This window comes from Ambystoma mexicanum, chromosome 5p, assembly GCF_040938575.1.
Source record: "Ambystoma mexicanum isolate Mex_15411 chromosome 5p, UKY_AmexF1_1, whole genome shotgun sequence".
Lineage (NCBI taxonomy): Eukaryota > Metazoa > Chordata > Amphibia > Caudata > Ambystomatidae > Ambystoma > Ambystoma mexicanum.
Genome location: NC_090930.1, coordinates 634,328,795 through 634,347,561, shown reverse-complemented (window position 1 = coordinate 634,347,561; position 18,767 = coordinate 634,328,795).

The window sequence follows — 18,767 nt, the reverse complement described above, 5'->3', positions numbered from 1 at the left end:
GGCCTCACAGACTCACCGTGCTTTCTGGGGGAGGGAATGACTCATGGGTGAGCCATGAGCCCAAGTCACATCAGGACTGATTTGGGTGCCGGGCCCGGCTCACAGCACGCCACCAGGGAGGGGTAGCGTAGCAGTCTGCTCTTCACTCAGTCGGGTCGCCGAGCCCTGAGGTATCCGTCGGTGCAGGTATTTAGCAGGTGGCCCCTCCCGTGTATCGCAGTTTAGGGACATGCATCTGTCCCATGGGCTCTTTTCCAGGGCTCTACTGGAGTTTTCCCTGAGGGTACCTCGATTGTCCATGTAGACATGCGTTCCGTAATGGAGGTGTATGAGGTATTAATTCCTCTCGGATCTTAGGGCCGCCGAGTTCAGCATGCTGTCATCTTCCGCTGTTGTGGGAGAGCGGCATCAAGACCCTGTTGTTGCACCGGGTCTCGACCCTGGGTGTTGGAGTCTCGCTGAGGGCGGGAGGCGGGGGGATACACCTCGGTTCTGCCCCTTCGTGCTTTTTCACACCAGGTATTTGGGGGGGGGGGCGGTCCACCAACCCGGGGGGGTTCACCCTGTGTCTCCAGGTGGATGCTGGTTCGTGCCCGCCCCGGGCTACGAGTCCTCGATTGCTGCACCACGTCCCATCCACGGCACAGAGCTCCGGCTCACGCACTTCTCCCTCCTGATGCTCTGTTCTTGGGCTGCACAGTCTTGAATGCCTGACCGAGGCCGGGATTTCACAGGATTAATAGGCTGCCTCTCTAATCGCGGTCCAGGCCGTATTTCTTCCTCCTGCGCCCGGAGCCTCGCTGCACTGTAGGGTCTGTTGTTTTTTGGTGCCCAGCTCTCCGGCCATTGGTGGAGAGCCGCAGCTATGTGTGCTCTCATTCACAGATTTCCCGGCGCCGTATCCGGTTCCAAATTGGACCGGATGGTCCCTGAGTCCTCCGCTGTAAAATTGCTACGGTTGGATTTCCCGAACTGGTGCACCAGCACAGGATTTTCGTTCAAGGATTCTGCCAGCCACAGAGCTCTAAGACTAAGTGGCCAACTTGTACGGTGCACAAATCTTACAAGTGGAGGACCCACTTACCAAAACTGCCCATTGGAACCTCGGGCTAGAGACCAAAATAATTTGAGACTAACTATTGTTTGTCATTTGAAAAAACCTAGAGTGTGCAGGCGACGCGAGTTGGCTGACCAAGAAGTGGGTGCAGTATATATGGAGATTCCCGTTCTCGATTTCCTTTCACTTCGAAGGGCAGAGGCTAAGGCTCATGACTGAAGAGGAAATAAAAAGATTCACAATGGAATTACTCACGGAGGGGGAATGGCATTGGTTTCTAAAGTAGAGATTGAGGTAGATAGAGGATCGCACATTAAGGGACCAACGAGGAGAAGAATTACGGGGTCAAGGAAATTCATGAAGCTGAACACATGCCCCCCAATACATCTTGAGGGCACTACCAGAGGAGGCATGCCGGAGGCCTAGGGAAATATTTCTTATGGTCTAGTTTGATGGTGAGCGCCCAAGGGGAGGTCACGGTTCATATGGAGGAATGTAGGTGTACCCTGAAGTTTGGGTGGGGGACTTGAAAAAAAATGAAAAAAGAAAAATGTTTTATGATTTTTGGTTTGCAAAAGTTTTGTCGAAGTATATGGGCTAGGGTGGGGGCACCCGAGTTTTGAGGTGTCTTGAGATAGGCCTAGGTTTGGGCTTGTTTGGTGGTTTGGACTCACCTAGTGATGGTAACTGGGATGGGCCGAGTGCCACGGGGCACTTGGAAGGGTAAGGGTGGGAAGGGAAATGGGGGACTGAGGGATTCTAGGTTTCACACATTGCTCTTGTCTTGTTCAACTGGGAAATGGTGCTCTTTGATCTATGGGGTTCGGCTTTTGTCCAGAAATGTAATTTGAGCAAGAGAATTGGTCATGACTGAGAAAGATCATGCCATAAGAGGTGACAGCCTGCGTGTATGCATACTAAATGTGAAGGGGATCAACTCCCTCACCAAAGGCCCTTGGTCACCAGGGAATTTAAAAGAAGTCTGATTGATGTCCTATTACTTCAGGAGACTAGATATCAGAGAGGCGATGAGCGGAGGATCCTCTGTGGCCTTATTGGAGGCGAATACTGGGGGTCAGGAATTCAGAAAGGTAGGGATATGGATTCTAGTCTACAAAGTGTTGCGGATGGAAGTAACAAAAGTATGGTCTGATGTGGAAGGCAGAGCCGTGTTAATCTCTGGCTTGATCGGAGAATAAGGTTCACATTTGCAACAATATACGCTCCGAATCAGGGTCAGAAAAGATTGCTGCAAAGAACCCTAGAGAAAGTGGTTAGCAAAAGCCAGAACATCTTATCTTAAGGGGTAAATTCAACATTTGTATGGATGTGAGTCTGGACAGGCAGATCAGTCATGAGGGGGAACGGGAACCCCAGAATCAGGGCTGTGGGATGTATGGTGTACTTCCACCCCCAAGAGAGGGGATTCACTTTCTATTCCTCGCCATCTGGCATGTTCACGAGAATATACTACCTGTATATATCTAGGGACTTATGGGACATGGCCGGGGACTGAAGGATTCACCCGGTGTTGTGGTCCGACGACATTATGGTATCGGTAGATATTAACTGGGGAGGGCTTTGTCCTACAAACTCCGAATGGAGGTTTAATGAGATGCTGTGGAAGGACCCGGTCTTTAAAGAAGAATTTGAGAAAATCATCAAGGAATTTGTTGCCATCAATGGGCCTCATTACGACCCAGGCGGTAAGGGGTTTACGGCAGCGTGAACAGCGCCGACCCTTACCGCCTGATTCTGAGGTCCCTTAGCGCCATGGAGGATTTAACACCTGCTTTTAGCAGGTGTTAAAATCCATGGCGCTAAGGGACCTTATTGTTAATTACGCCACCGTAATTTACGGTGGCGTAATTAACGCCTTCCCCACTCCCATTATGCCGTATGGGGCAAAAATGGGAATGGGGAAGGGTAAATGGGGATTGGGGACTTACCGCCCCGCCAACCTCGGAATGGGGCGGTAAATCCGCCAACCACCATGGCGTAAACATAGTTTACGCCATGGTGGTAAAGGTACGACCCAGGCGGTAACTTACCGCCTGGGTCGTAATGAGGCCCAATGACACAGGGGAGGTGTGGAAGGTGGTGGTATGGGATGCAGTGAAGGCCACATGGAGGGGTTTGTTGATGAGGGAAGGCACTTGAAAGAGGGAACATACACTGCCAGAGAAAGGACTCAGGGACAAAATAGGAGCACTTGAAAGGCTCGCTCAGTCCTCCCCCACTAATAGGGAGGACTGTATTATGGAGGCAAGGGGCCTGAGGGAGGAGCGGAAACTGCTTGAGGAGGGGAAGATAATCCACAATGTACAGTTTCTAAAACAGAAATTCTATGAAAAAGGCGATAAGGCGGCTGCTCTTCTGGTTGCACTTTTTTTTTTTACTTTATTTTTGTTTTTTTCCAGAACAGAACAAACATAAACAATTATGCCTTAAGATCATAGGGTTGCTTGTCTTCATCAGTGCAGATCACAGGTGATTGAGAGTGAAGTCTGTGAGAAGTGGATTATGGATTTGGGTCTTGTGAGGTGACAGTGTCCGAGGTAGATAGTAGATAGGAGATATAAGGTCCCCAAATGTCCGGGGGTCGTGATTGAAGAGGCAAGATCCTAATGAAGTCTGTTTCAGTGTCTTGGCAAAAGGCTATGGGCCTCATTACGTGTTTGGCTGTAGCCATGCCGCTATTGGCTGCCTCCAAAACTGGGTCCGGGTCCTGGTTCCCTGAATGGGGAATTACTGGGCCATTCCGAGTTCAGAGGGCCCGGTAATTGCTCCCTCAGGAAACCCGGACCGGACCTTCCCCATTCCCATTCTAGCCCCAATAGGGCTCAATGGGAATGAGAGAGGGATCTAACAACGGGCCGATTACGACCGGCCCGTTGTTAGCTCCCTAGTCCCCTCGAGGGACCCAGTAACAATGCCTGGTTTTACCAGGCGTCCTTACCGGGTCCCGCGAGGCGACCTCGTAATCATGCGGAATGGGAATAACGGGTCTGCACCCATTAGCGGACCCCGTTAACCCATTCTGCCTGACTCGTAATGAGGCCCTATGTCTTTTAGCCACTGTTGTAAGGAGCGCGGGTGTCCTTGCGCCCATGCCATTGCGACCCTTCTGCACCCCAACACCAGCACCAGTCCAGCTAGTTTCTGTATTGAGGGTGGGAGGTCCGAGTAGTGCTATAATGGGTTCAGGTTCCACTGGGGTCCCTGTTCTTGCTGACATCCTCTCGAATACTGAGTTCCAGAATTGGAATATGATGGGCATGTCCAGGCGAGGTGAATGAAATCTGCTCCTGGGGTGTTGCAGCAAACACAAGACGCTGATATTATTGGGCGATGTGAGTGAAGTTTTGCTGGGGTGTGGTACACTTGGTGTAGATAATTTAAAAGACGTTGTTCAAATTGTGTGTTCAGAGACACCTTCTGGGTTTGGCCTAGAATATAGGTCCAGTCCTCATCAGAAATCGTGATCTTCAGGGATTTCTCACATCTCATTCTCGGAGCTGCAAGCATGGGAGATGTGTCAGTCAGGAGGGTTCGATAGACCACGGAGACCAACCTGCCTTCAGCTTGAGATTGTATCACCCCGTGTAATAATCAGTGGTCGAAGTGTACGAAAAGAAGTAGTGGAACTATGTTCCCTGCTGGCCTGCACCCACTCCCCACAAACCCCATCACCACGCACCCCACACACAATACAAACCCCCAAACACTTGCATTTGCTGTTTAAGGGAACGTTCAGTGCAGTGCACTGAAAGTGTAAGCTGCAATGTCTTCCTACACTTTTATTTTAAAACGAAACCATTCCGGAACAGTTTCTGTTTAAAATAAAAGTATAGGAGCTGTGAAACGTAATTTAAAAAAGTAGAGGAGCATCGCTCCCGACCGCTCACTTCGACCACTGGTAATAATTGCCATGTAGGTGGCGGTTGTGGGAATGTGGGAAAGAGTGCTTGGAGTGCATGGCAGAGACGGAAATAAACAAATGTGTCCAAGGCAGTGTCGGCTCCTCGATCTCGTGCAAGTTGGGGTCTTAGGAAGACACCCTCGACAAAAAGGTAGTTCAGTGTGGTGACCTGTAGTTTATCGCCCCATTTTAGATATACTTATTAGGTGGTCAGAGGGATTCCCGGGATGAACCTTGCTGGTATGAGAGGGGAGTACCTGACCTGGATGTTACATCTTGGCGCCATTTTTTTCCAGATTGCATATGTGGAAAGAACTACCTTTAGCATTGCATGTGGTATTTGCATATGCCCTATAATAGCCGTTCTCAGTAAGTTGGGGGCAGCGAGGGCCTGTTCAATAGGACATGGGGCCTGATAAAGTGCGTGGTTTACCAGTAGCTGAGGAATTGGGCTTGTGTGGCCCAGTAGTATTGCTCCAGATCAGGGATTGCCAGGCCTCCCTTAGACACTGGTTGAATGAGTGTTGTATATGCTACTCTTGCAGGTTTGCCAGCCCACCGTAATTTGAGGATTAGACTCCGTATTCGTAGGAGAAAGTGTTGCGGTAGTAAAAGATGAATGTTTGCAAATAGGTAAGGAGTTTGGGCAGGATCACCATTTTGACCAGAGAGACACGCCCCCATAGAGTAAGTGGGAGAAGTTTGCATCTAGTTATTTTGTTCCATTAGCGTATCCACCACCTTTTCGAAGTTGTCCTGCAAGAGATCTTGGTGAGCCCTGGACATCAGGATTCCCAGGTATCTACCCTTTGAGTGTTCCCATCTGAACCCAAAGTCATCAACAAATTCCCTGGTGTTGGGGGTTAGGGGGAATATGACTGATTTAGTGTGATTGATTTTCAAGCCCGAGATGGTGCCAAATTTGACTACTTCCTGCATGACCGGGTTCAGGTTCTCTATCGGATCGTGGATGAAAAGGGCCACATCGCAGCATACAGGGAGATTATTAATTCATGGGGTCCGAGGGAGAGGCCTCTATCTAGTTGTTGGGACCGGAGGCCAGATGACAGAGGTTCCATCACTAGGCCAAACAGTAGGACTGACAGGGGGCAACCTTGTCTGGTCCCCCTCTGCAATTCTATACTTGACAATTTTGTTTTCCCTAAGATGAAGTTTGACCGGGGGTGATTGTAAAGGAGAGAAATTAGTTTGAGAAAAAGATTTCCTAGGCCCGTTCGTCTCAGAACCCCAAAGAGAAAAGGCCATTCGACTGAGTTGAAGGCCTTTTTTGCGTCGAGAAGAACTGCGACTACTTGGTGTGTAGGGTCGAGTACTTCCATGACTCAAAACATTAATCTTATACCAAATGTTGTATTACAACTTGGTATAAAGCCTGCCTGGTCGGCGAGTAGCAGTCCGGGCATTAGGGGGAGTAATCTAGAAGTGAGAACCTTTGCAAGGATCTTATAGTCATGGTTGATTAGTGAGATTGGCCTGTATGAGGCACATTCTTCTGGGGGGGGTTCTGTTTTGTGAAGAAGGATCACATTCGCTTCGGGGAGGGTTTGTGGCAGTGCTCCGGTCTCGAGTGCCTCATGATAGACACGCAGTAGGAGAGGGGCCAGGAGAGGGGCAAATGCTTTGTAGAATTCAACTATCAACCCATCAGGGCCAGGAGCTTTGGTGTTGGGGAGTTCATTGATTGCCTGGAGGATCTCCTCTAACGTAATAGGTCTGTTTAGGGGTTCTCTTAGCTCCTCATTCACCCATTAGAGCTTGGTGTCTTCTAGATAGTGGAGAAGGGCTTCTGGGCTGGTGGTGTGTTTAGAGCTGTAAAGGACTTGGTAGAAGGCGCAGAAGGACTCGCTATTTCTTCTTCAGTGTGTACCAGAGTGCCTAGGGAGTAACAAATCTGTTTAACCAGTGTGGGATTCAGTCTGCTCCAATTAGCCGTGCGAGGAGGGCTCCAGGCTTTTGGCCCTTCCCGTATTGGCGGATGCGGTGGCCACGTGTTAGGAATTTTGATTCGCGTTCCGCAGTGGACCTAAATACATCTAGCTCCGTTTTGAGGGATGAGAGGGAGTGAGGGTCATTCGACGTGGTGCATTCATGTTCAAGTTTTTTCAGTCAGGTCTCGCAGGTGGCAAGTTCCTTTCTAATTAGTTCCAGCATTCCGTTCTCTTTGGCTATAAACACCACACTAACATAACACTTTAACGATTACCAATGGGACTGAGCCTCAGTTAATTTCGAGAAAGGATATGATCTTGGCGCAGAGTTCATCTGCAAACACCTGGTCTTGTAGAGTTCCTGGTTTAAATCTGCAATGAAGCTTTCCTTTCCTGGCATCTGTGGGGATGCATTCAAGGGCTACTGTGGAGTGGTCCGAGAGTGTTCTCGGAAGGATTTGGCAGGGACCCCATTGGAGGTGACTGTGATTAAACACCAGCAAGTAGTCGAGTCGCGAGCCCAAAAGTGAAAGGTGTACTCCCGGGTTTCCCAGTGGTTGAGTCGCCATATGTTCACCAATTCGTAGGTTTTGCGTATTTCAAGAATTTGGAGGCTCGCTTTGGTAGGGGGAGCATTCGAGGCATGCGATTTGTCTTTTTGAGGGTCTAGTGGTGTATACAGGTCCCCACCACAGATGATTGTGGCTGATCCTGCTCTATCCAGGTGCGTCAAGACTGAGTCAGAATTGTTTGCTCCATCTGTGTTTGGGCCATAGGAGTTTACAAGGATGTTTTTGTTCCCCTCCGAAATTCCTCATAGCAGGAGTGCCCTGCCTCGGTATCTTTCTCCGGCGATAGCAGCTTGAACTTTTTATCTATCAGTATAGCCACTCCTCTGGCATAGGAGGAATATGAAGAGAAATATCTGTGGCAGCCCCAGTATCAGGTCTAGTGGTTCTCGGAGCATGGAAGGAGATGTGTCTCTTGGTTCAGGGCTACGTCGATTTTGTGCCTCCAAAGGTATTAGGATATTTTCTGTGCTTTATCTGGGTGATTGCCTCCTCTAATGTTACAAATGACTAGCTTGAATGCAGTGCTTGTTGGTTGTACTTGTAACGGATCTGTATGACTTCTTCCATGACTTCAGCCACTATTGTGGAGCCGATGTGTTGACTGCATGCTGCTGACTCATTATTGAGCCGTCATGGGTAGGATTCACTGAACAACTGTGGAGTCGGGTGGTGTGGGGTAGATCTAAAACAGGTGTATTCTCCAAACTGTTTCCTTCTTCCCACGCATGCACAGGCAACACCCAACTTGCCCTTCGTTGCTACCCTCCCCTTAAACAGTATTATAAACAGTGCTGAGCTTGGGGCGTTAGTGTTCATCCAAGGTCAGTAGCTCCCTTAGTTATTAGTTATTACATTGGTCTAGATCTCCAGTGTGAGTCCTTGAGCGATGAGGAGCTAGTTGGGGGTGTAGGAGTTGTGATGTCAAGGTGGGTTCCTTCTAGCTCAGTCTCTTCTAGGTGGTCTGGGGTTGTTGTCTTGGGGTCTGCAGCCGAGTCCGTCCAGAATTGGGCCTTCCCGTCATGCTGGATCCATAACTTTGCGGGAAACAGCATGGAGTAAAGCATTTGGTTGTCTTGTAGACAATGTTTCACTCCTGAAAAGGTTGTTCTCAGAGCCTGGACACCGGAGAGAAGTAGGGGTAGAATTGGATATTATCGCAGTTAAATTGAAGTTTGCCTTTCTCTCTGGCTAGTCATAAGATTGTGCCGCGATCTTTAAAGTTGAGAAATCTGCCAATGATCGGGTGTGGGGTGGCTCCTGGAATGGGCCGACTGGTCGGCACTCTGTGGGCTCTCTCGACCATGAACATCTGTGACAGTGCCGGGGTTCCAAATAGTTCTTTGCAGATGTTCTCGACAAACTCTTCCATTTTCCCCGGAATCTGCCTCAAGCTCACCCCGACAAGCCTTATATTATTGCGGCGTGATCACCCCTCGAGATCTTCATTCTTGGCAGTGACTGCTTTCATTTGGTTTTCCAACGTTGCCACACTGGGTGTCAACGGGGCTGTGTTGTCCTCAAGATCAGAGACTCTCTGTTCCACTATCTCGAGTCTGTCATTGTGCTTGTCCAGGTGATGTTGTAACAGGTCGACCTTCGATGACAGTGTGTCTAGTTTACTATCTAGGTTACCTATGCCGCTTACAGTTCGAGTAGGATCTCCTGAATGTCCATGGTCTGGGATGGCTCCATCCCTGACACCGGGGACTCTGGTTGACTGCCTGATTTGGGTGTTTTAACCACTGCGCCTGGTTCGAAGTTCAGTTTTCTTTGGGATTTGTCAGATTTGCCCATTCTGGGTCATTTATGTGAGGTCGAGGAGCTTGGCTGAGTGAGGTTTGGGATGTCAGGATGAACTTGCAGGTGTCTCCGGGTCAAGACGGTTGACTTGTTGGCGATGATTGAGCAGAGGGAACTGTATTGGTGTTGTTTGTCTGCGGAGGCTCTGGATGCGTCCTTGATGTTGTGATCCCGATGTAGGAGTTAGCTGGGGTTTCATGGTTGATGAGGGTTCGTTTGTGGTCTGGTCGTGGAAATGTAGGCACTGGGGCTGGTGATATAGCCGATGCAGCTGCCTGGGGAGTAGCCGTGGGGTGTTGTCTCCGACTTGGGATGTTGCTCTGAAGTGGTGGGAGTGGCCTGTCAGCACTTCTTGTCGCCGGGTAGTTGTGCTTATTGGTTTGCAGCCACCAATGCTGTGGTGGTAGAGGTGGTTTAGTTTAATTGCGGCTTGGGTCGTGAATGGGAGCGCCCTGCATAGTTCTGTGTTGATAATCAGGTGCCAGTCCGCTTGCTCGTGAGCTCAGCCTTTTCAGCTTTTATCTTATGTTTTTGTTGAAACTGCTGAGGAGTAAATTAATTGAAGTTGAAGCATAATGCTTTCCTCCAGTTTGACATAGAACTAGCAATACGATGGTTTGTGGATGTTTGAAACTCCACCGGTAGCCAGACGTAGATAGCTGCAAAGTCTTAGGTGCATACTCACTGCAGCAGCTTGGTAGATGCTCTCTTACTCACCGCTATTCTTATCAACAGGCCACTGCATACTGGATATGCCCAAATGGGTACATGCATTTTCTGACATATGTTCATCTAGTACTGACCCAGTATTTGTAGACTTTCAACCGAGTACTGTTAAACAGGCAGTGAAGCACACTATACTTCTTACTAGCTTGTTTTCACTCAGGTTTATCCATAACATGTTTACTTCAAGCCTTTCAGGAGTAAAGCTGATGCCATGCTCACCCTGACTAGTCAAGCCTTCCTTGTAAGGTAGGCAAGCTGACACACCACTTATCTTTTGTGACTGTAGCTTGTCTTGTTAAACATGTCTATTAGGCTCTCCATATTGGCGCCTTGACAACATTTGTTGTTGTTCCATGTATCTCCAGCTTGTGTAGGTACCGCCTCCATCTCTCCAGACCTGATTTTTTTTTTAAGTTGACACGCCAGACGATTGGATTATTGTGCACACTTGAGTCTCTCTGCTGGAAACAGGTGAGAGTGCATTGGCATGTATTCATTCAATCACATTTCTCAGGATTTCTCTCCTAGCCTCCACACATGGCTTGGCTTGAGCATTACCACAGGCCTGCCATGTCTTCTTTTACAGAATTGCATTTCTTCCCTGTTACCAGTGCCTGATACTCAAACATATCGGTCCACACACCATGACCTTTACGGGCAAGGGTAACATACAGGCTAGTTTGTGATAGCCGGAGAGAGCCTTCTTTCATTCTGCAGAGGGTGGCTCCATACCGTTACAGGCTTTTTACAGCCTTTTTCATGTTTGCTATTTACTGCACATGGGTTTCTGTAATTATTATCCTCTTTTTACATCTTGTGACTTTTTCTAGCTGATTTCTTTGGTGAACGGGTTGCGCTTCCCACTTATAAATAGTGTATGGTTTCTATCATTGATTACACTTCAGTTGTTTTTAGATAGGACTAATATAATTTCTTGATTTCACCATAATTCATCCTTTAGTCCTAGCGAAGGTGGTGCATATTGCAACCTCCACCGAAACGTGAAGTCTATGCCAATTCCAATCCAGCTCCAGTGTTGGGTCTCTGTCAAAGTTGCATCTGCATGTAGGCCTTACGTTTTGGTGGACCCTCTTTAAATTAGAGAGTTGATATGTGTTATTTAGTGTCAGACAGACAGCAGGGGACCACCATCTTCCCACGATTCAGCGTAGATGTTTTTTTTTTAGTTTTGCCACTTTCTTACAACTGTAACTATCGTTTGATTTTAGTGTCTTATGTGCATTCATTAGCACTCCAGTTTAATAATAATTTCATGGACGGACTATATTTATTGTTATTCTCTGCTACTCTGCATATGATTCAATCTCTTCAAAACAGATTAAATAATCTAAATAAAAACTTTAGGTAAAACAATTTGCTTGTGTTATATTATGATTGTCATTTTATTGTTTTTGATTTATTCTTGAATATGGTTAAACATAGGTTTGCAACCACATAACCTCAATTTTGCGGTACAGACAGTAAAGCCATCCATTAATTAAGAAATAAACATACAAATAATTCCCAGTGGGCACCCTAATGTGTTGAGCATAATACAATACATGACATGATTGTTTCTGCTAAATACTGTTGATTCAAGACTGGCTACTGAGATTTGTTGTCAGCCTGCATATCATAGATTGGAATCACGGCAGACATTAATGTACATTTTAGTTATAACCTGTTGTCACTGTTAAAGACTTTCAATCTCATTTCAATTATGACATAAAATGGCATGAATGAATGAAAACTAATTACTGGCAAACTTCTTCTTGGATGTTCTCAAGAGTCAAAGCACGCTGTTCTCAAGAGTAAAAATAAGAAGATTCAAAGGAATCGCTATAGAGGCCGAGTCATGGAATTAATGCGCACTGAAATTTTCAGCGCAAGCGTGCGAAAGCGTGCGAATCGCAGTGCCAGTGCGAAAATCGCAGCGAAACCCGAGCAAAGCAATTCATGGAAGTCCGTGCGCATGGAAATCCCAGGATGTGCACCAAATTTCTGCATGGCACACGCTGGCGCACACGTCTCCAAACAGCGTGCGCTAAGCGCACAGCGAAATCGCACATAGCGCGGCGCACACAACAAAAGTAGGAGGAACAGGGGGCGTGACACGCGGAATTGGGAACAACTCGTGAAAATGTGGGCATCACGGGGAAGTACAGGAGGCAAGTGCGTGGAACGCCCACACGCACGTTCAAAACACGTATTCATGGAATCGAAGGGGGCTAAGGTGTGTGCCAAAAAAGACGCGCTAATCAGGAAACACATACGCCAGCAGGAAGCAGGCGTACGTGGACCCGCGCAGCATAAAAGTGCGCGTAAACAATAAACAAGCACAGACGCCAGGATGAATATACCGTTCCTAGCAGCAGTGATCGTGGGATACCACAGGAGGAGGAGGATTGTCAGGCCCAGAATTTTTACACCCAGAACCAGTCTTTTTGGGATGCCTGATGACCAGGTGTATAGGAGGTACAGGTTTCCACCTCACATAATACTCGACCTGGTCAGTGAGTGGGAGGATGACCTCACATCACCCACCCTGTGCTCCCAAGCACTCAGCCCCCTGCATAAGGTTCTCAATGTACTGCACTTCTTGGCCACTGGATCATTTCAACAGACAACTGCCATAGTGGGGAGGGGTGTCACAGGCCACGCAGTCACGCTGCCTACACCAGGTCTTGGCCATCATGACTGCACGCCCATCAGTCCGCAGGCACATATACCTGCACAGAACACCTGCAGAAAGGCAGGATGTCGTCCAGGATTTTTACGGGGTGGCGCACTTCCCCAAAGTGCTAGGTGCCATTGCCTGCACCCATGTGGCTCTACGTCCCCCCAGGGCATCAGAGCACATCTATAGAAACCGCACTGGCATTCCATCAACATGCAGGTAGTATGTGATGCCAAGGGAATCATCACCTCAGTATATGCCAACTATCCAGGGTCCACCCACGACAGTTTCATTTACAGAATGTCAACCCTAAACCGGGACCTAGAAGCTGGGCGGCATGGCGATACATGGCTGCTCGGTGAATATAAATGCCACAGCACATGCATGCATGTCAGATACTGAGTAATGTCACAACCCCACTAATGATACCCATCACCACCTCCCCAGGGGACAGTGCCTACCCTCTGAGCACCCACATGATGACGCCAATTCGGAACCCCACCACGCCACCCGAAGTAAGATACAAAACAGCCCACATTGCAACCTGGGGCAAAGTGGAGCGCACATTCGAAGTGCTTTCGCTCCCTTGACCGTTCTGGGGGGCAGCTGTTATACGCTCCCCCAGTAGTGTGCAGGATCACAGTGGCAGCATGTGCCCTGCACAACGTTGCAACACGCCGGGGCCTGCCCGTGTACATGGTGGTGCCCCCACATCCCCAACCACATGCACGCCCGCTGCACATGGGAGGGGAAAGGGCACGGGGGAAGGCAGCCCGTACGCAGCTGGTGGCTAATTACTTCACCTAACATCACACCCTTGTGGAGTGCACACAGCCCTGGCACATACCATCTGACAATCAATGATGATGACATAAGGGACAGTCAACTGTCACAACCATACCAGGCTGAGATTGGTCACCTGGAAGTGTTGCATTGTGTTCATCCCTACCTACACAAACACCACCAATGATGTGTCATCAAAAGACACACTTCTATGCTGCAAAAATCATTTCCCCCTTGCAAAATACAACATGACAACAGTGCCATGTCACCCAACCCCTCCCCAGCACCACCACCCAACACACCATGGCATGTCATGCTATGTGAGAGCAAACAAAGAAATCCCCAAAACATGACACAAATGTCAAAATACAGTGTCCCTAATGGAAACTGCCCAAACACAATATGCTCCCAGTAATGTAGAACTAACAACACACATGGCCAAATACTTACCAACAATACAATGCAGCTACACAACCTCAAACATAGCATAAACATGACAGTACTAAGGTAAAGTAGTGGTAGTCTTACAACCTGATCATGCCAGCACATCGGCCACTTCCAACTGTACAGTGCTGCTGCCACGCAAATTTCCAAGTGCAATGCTTACAACTTGAACTCCATCTTCAAAGTAGACTGCCTTGTGAAGACATGAGGAATTAACCTGCAAATTAGGCGAAAGACATGGATGCACAAACACATAGCAATACATCATGCAGTGTACAATTCAACAACAATATCCACTAGGAATGTATACACAGTATTGACTACAGACTGCCCACACAGCTCATGGGAGTCCTACGTCACAGTGTAAGTCAATGTCTCTTGGGCACACCCTTTGCAAGCCCATGGAAACGGGAAGCAGGAGGGGTGTGTGTCTCACGAACCCAAGCATCTAACCCAAACTCAGGACAAGCTTGCATGTGCCCAGCCGGAATACAGTGGATGCCCACGGGAGCCACACAAGGCAACACACTGTAAAAAAACAAAAAGAAAAAACAAAAATCAAAAATCAAAAATGGCCATGTGGGGGATTGGGGGGGAAGCCACCCAGGAGGTCTGAGGACAGGGTGCGCACCAACACCCACCTGTGTGGATGTTGGGGAAAAAAAACACCTCCATGGGCTCATGGCCTGCACGGATATGCCAATGTGGGAGAACTGCTGCTGTCGCTCTCATCACCCTCTGCTGCTGCCACAGTAGGTGGTGCTGCCACAGGAGGTGGTGGTGCTATGGGAGGCAGCCCACGCAAAGCCCTGATATGGTCCTCCATGGCAGCAAGCATGCGGGTGTGGAAGGTCTCGTTCTGGAGGATTATAGTGCGGAGATCCCCATGCAGCACCTGACGTGATGCCCGGATCTCCTCCCGAGTTGCCTGCATCTCAGCTGAGAGCGAACGGGCTTCCCTGTGGCCCTGGGACTCTATTGATATCGATTGGCGTAGAGTCTCCAGTGCCACCCGCCTGTCCCTGTCCTCCCTGTGTGATTGGCAAATGCAGTCTGTTGCCTGCTGTAGTTGCTCCATCTGCCTTTCAGGGGGGACAATGGAAGTGGCCACCCTCTCCATTGCTTGAGCCATCATCTCAATTGATGCTGCCTGTTGGGTTGCCATACCGTAAATGGATTTTTCCCATGCGGTATTGCCTGGTGGCGTACGGCCACCGCGTCAGCAGGCACCACACCTGTTTGGGGCAAGGCGATCTGTGCCTTGCTGTGCCGGCACTGCCTGAGGAAGCAGGACTGCATTCCCCCTCTGATCTGCTGGCCCAGGAATAGGATCAGGTGTTGTGGAGTGTGACCATGCATCCGTAACCGCCAAAGGCGGACTTACCAAACCTGACATCCCCATAGAGTGTTCTACCCCTGGTACAGGTGGAATGGACAGAACAGAATCCCTGCCAGAAACACATACCTGCGACCCCACATAGGTCTCATCATCCGAATCAGCACCTGAATAGAGGTCTGGGGATGTGCACCCAGAGGCACCCCTCGACAGAATGGTCTGCACAAGATTGGGTTCTCACCCACCACCACACTATGTCCCCCACTGGTGCCCGGTCGTGCCTGAGATTCCTCCTGGGTCTGCACCATCTCCTCAACCTCAACAGCATCAAGTGCGTCATCCCCTGCAAAAACGTGAAAGACAAAAAATGGAAACAGGCATTAGCACCATAGCACACAAATAGGCCTGACAAGCTACAGAACAGTACATGATTTACACATGTCCCACATGACTATAACCCTCCCATGCATGCACTGTCACTGAGTTGGAAGGGGAGGCAAAAGGCAGACACTGATGTCACCAAGATGGAAGAGCAACACATTTGCTGCATGCTGGTTAGCACTGCCATCACACATTGGCCTGTGAGTGGCATGTCCAATACACATACATGACACATGCCATCCACATGCCATGCCACAAGTACATCCATATGTCAGTGAATGAATACTGTTAGCCATCCATGTGAGATGGACATGATGCGATCGAAAATGCTACATAGTGTGACAAAATAGGCATGTGCCACACACTGCAACACATCCAGTGTACAAAAATACAATGATTGCAGGCCGATGTACACGTACCCTGATGAAATCGCGTGTGAGACTTCCCGCGAACCCCGTAATACACGTACCCTGTTCGCACAGGGCCCTTTCACGTGTGAGACATCCCGCGAGGCCCATAATACACGTACCCTGCTAAAATCGCGTGTGAGAGAGACTTCACGCGAACCCCGTAATACACGTATCGATGCTCGCACAGGGCCCTTTGGTGTGTGAGACTTCCCACGAACCCCGTAATACACGTACCCCGCTCGCACAGGGCCCGTTTGCGTGTGAGACTTCCCGCAAACCCCATAATACACGTACCCTGCTGAAATTGCATGTGAGACTTCCTGCGAACCCCGTAATACACGTACCCCACTCGCACAGGGCCCTTTCGCGTGTGAGACTTCCTGCAAAGCCCATAATACACGTACCCTGCTGAAATCGTGTGTGAGACTTCACGCGAACCCCAGAAATATTGGCCCTGTGCGAGCGGGGTACGTGTATTACGGGGTTTGCGGGAAGTCTCACAAGCGATTTCAGCAGGGTACGTGTATTTCATGGGTGCAGGGGAGTACTACACATGATTTGGCAGTGTGGGTCCTCCCCGGTGTTCCCTCTACACCCTCCATGGACCCTGCAGGCAGCCCACACCACAGGGGACTACCCTGCACCCCTGGTCATGTCCCGCAGGCAGCCCATCCACCATGGGCATGCACCCCAGCCAAGCCACATGTCACCTTGCACTACTGATCAACAACGCATGACCCCCTGCACCCCCACCCCCCAGCAGTGCAGGGGCACCTGCCAGCAGGCACCCACTCATGTCCCACTCATGTCCCCTTTCACCCCCACCCCCCAGCAGTGCATGGCACCTGTCAGCAGGCCCCCACTCATGTCCCACTCATGTCCCCTTGCACCCCCACTCCCCAGCAGTGCAGGGCACCTACCAGAAGGCCCCCACTCATGTCCCCCTGCACCCCCACCCCTCAGCAGTGCAGGGCACCTGCCAGCAGGACCCCACTCATGTCCCACTCATGTCCCCCTGCACCCCCACCCCCCAGCAGTGCAGGGGCACCTGCCAGCAGGCCCCCACTCATGTCCCCCTGCACCCCCACCCCCAGCAGAGCAGGGTACCTCCCAGCAGGTCCCCACTCATGTCCCCCTGCACCCCCACCCCCCAGCAGTGCAGGGGCACCTGCCAGCAGGCCCCCACTCATGTCCCCCTGCACCCCCACCCCCCAGCGGTGCAGGGGCAGCTGCCAGCAGGCCCCCACTCATGTCCCCCTTCACCCCCACCCCCAGCAGAGCAGGGCACCTCCCAGCAGGCCCCCCTCATGTCCCCCTGCACCCCCACCCCCCAGAAGTGCAGGGGCACCTGCCAGCAGGCCCCCACTCATGTCCCCCTGCACCCCCACCCCCCCAGCAGTCAGGGGAACCTGCCAGCAGGCCCCCACTCATGTCCCCCTGCACCCCCACCCCCCAGCAGTGCAGGGCACCTGCCAGCAGGCCCCCACTCATGTCCCCCTGCACCCCACCCCCCAGCAGTGCAGGGGCACCTGCCAGCAGGCCCCCACTCATGTCCCCCTGCACCCCCACCCCCAGCAAAGCAGGGCACCTCCCAGCAGGCCCCCACTCATGTCCCCCTGCACCCCCACCCCCCAGAAGTGCAGGGGCACCTGCCAGCAGGCCCCCACTCATGTCCCCCTGCACCTCCACCCCCCCCAGCAGTCAGGGGCACCTGCCAGCAGGCCCCCACTCATGTCCCCCTGCACCCCCACCCCCCAGCAGTGCAGGGCACCTGCCAGCAGGCCCCCACTCATGACCCCCTGCACCCCACCCCCCAGCAGTGCAGGGCACCTGCCAGCAGGCCCCCACTCATGCCCCCTTCACCCCCACCTCCCGGCAGTGCAGGACACCTGCCAGCAGGCCCCCTCTCATGTCCCCCTGCACCCCCACCCCCCAGCAGTGAAATGCTGATCTCATGACACAAACCAAAAGTCAAAACTATGTACATCAACACATGTCCGTCACACACATACACTGGTTGGCATTGCTTGTGTAAACCCACATTTTCACATGCATCAAGCCAATGAGCGAATCCCACACATGGAACTAAAAAATGAAAATGTATTATGTACATGAAATCAAAAATGAAATGAAAGCATACCAACATATGAAACATGAAATGAAAAGCATGTGAAAATGATGTTTGAATGAAAATGATAACCAATCCATATGAATTTGAATGAAAAACAGTCCAAAGTCAGCCTCCAACAACGCAAATCCAAAGGAAATGTTTAAAAAAAAAAAGAAATCCATTGCTTCATGTTCATAACCAAAAAAAAGAGAAAAATCAATCCATAGTCAAACTATTTACAATCCGTTGTCCGGGAAAAAAAAAATCCATTGCTCCATGTCCATAATGCAAAAAAAAAAAAAAAGGATACATGATGAAACTATATTCAATCCATTGTCCAATAATGTAAAGGGTCCATGATCCCAACCAAACAAATGAAACCTACCTATCTACCTACCTAAAAATATGACTATATACAAATTTGGGTGGCATTGTCCATTGACCACAAATAAAAGGAAAACATAAAGGAAACCTAACTCTAAAAACTATTTACAAGTGCAGCGGGCTAGTCCGACGGCTCACTTTTGGATGTCCCGGGCCAGGGCATCATCGAACTCCTGCTCAATGTCCTGGAGGCGGTCCTCTTCCATGGCCCCAAGG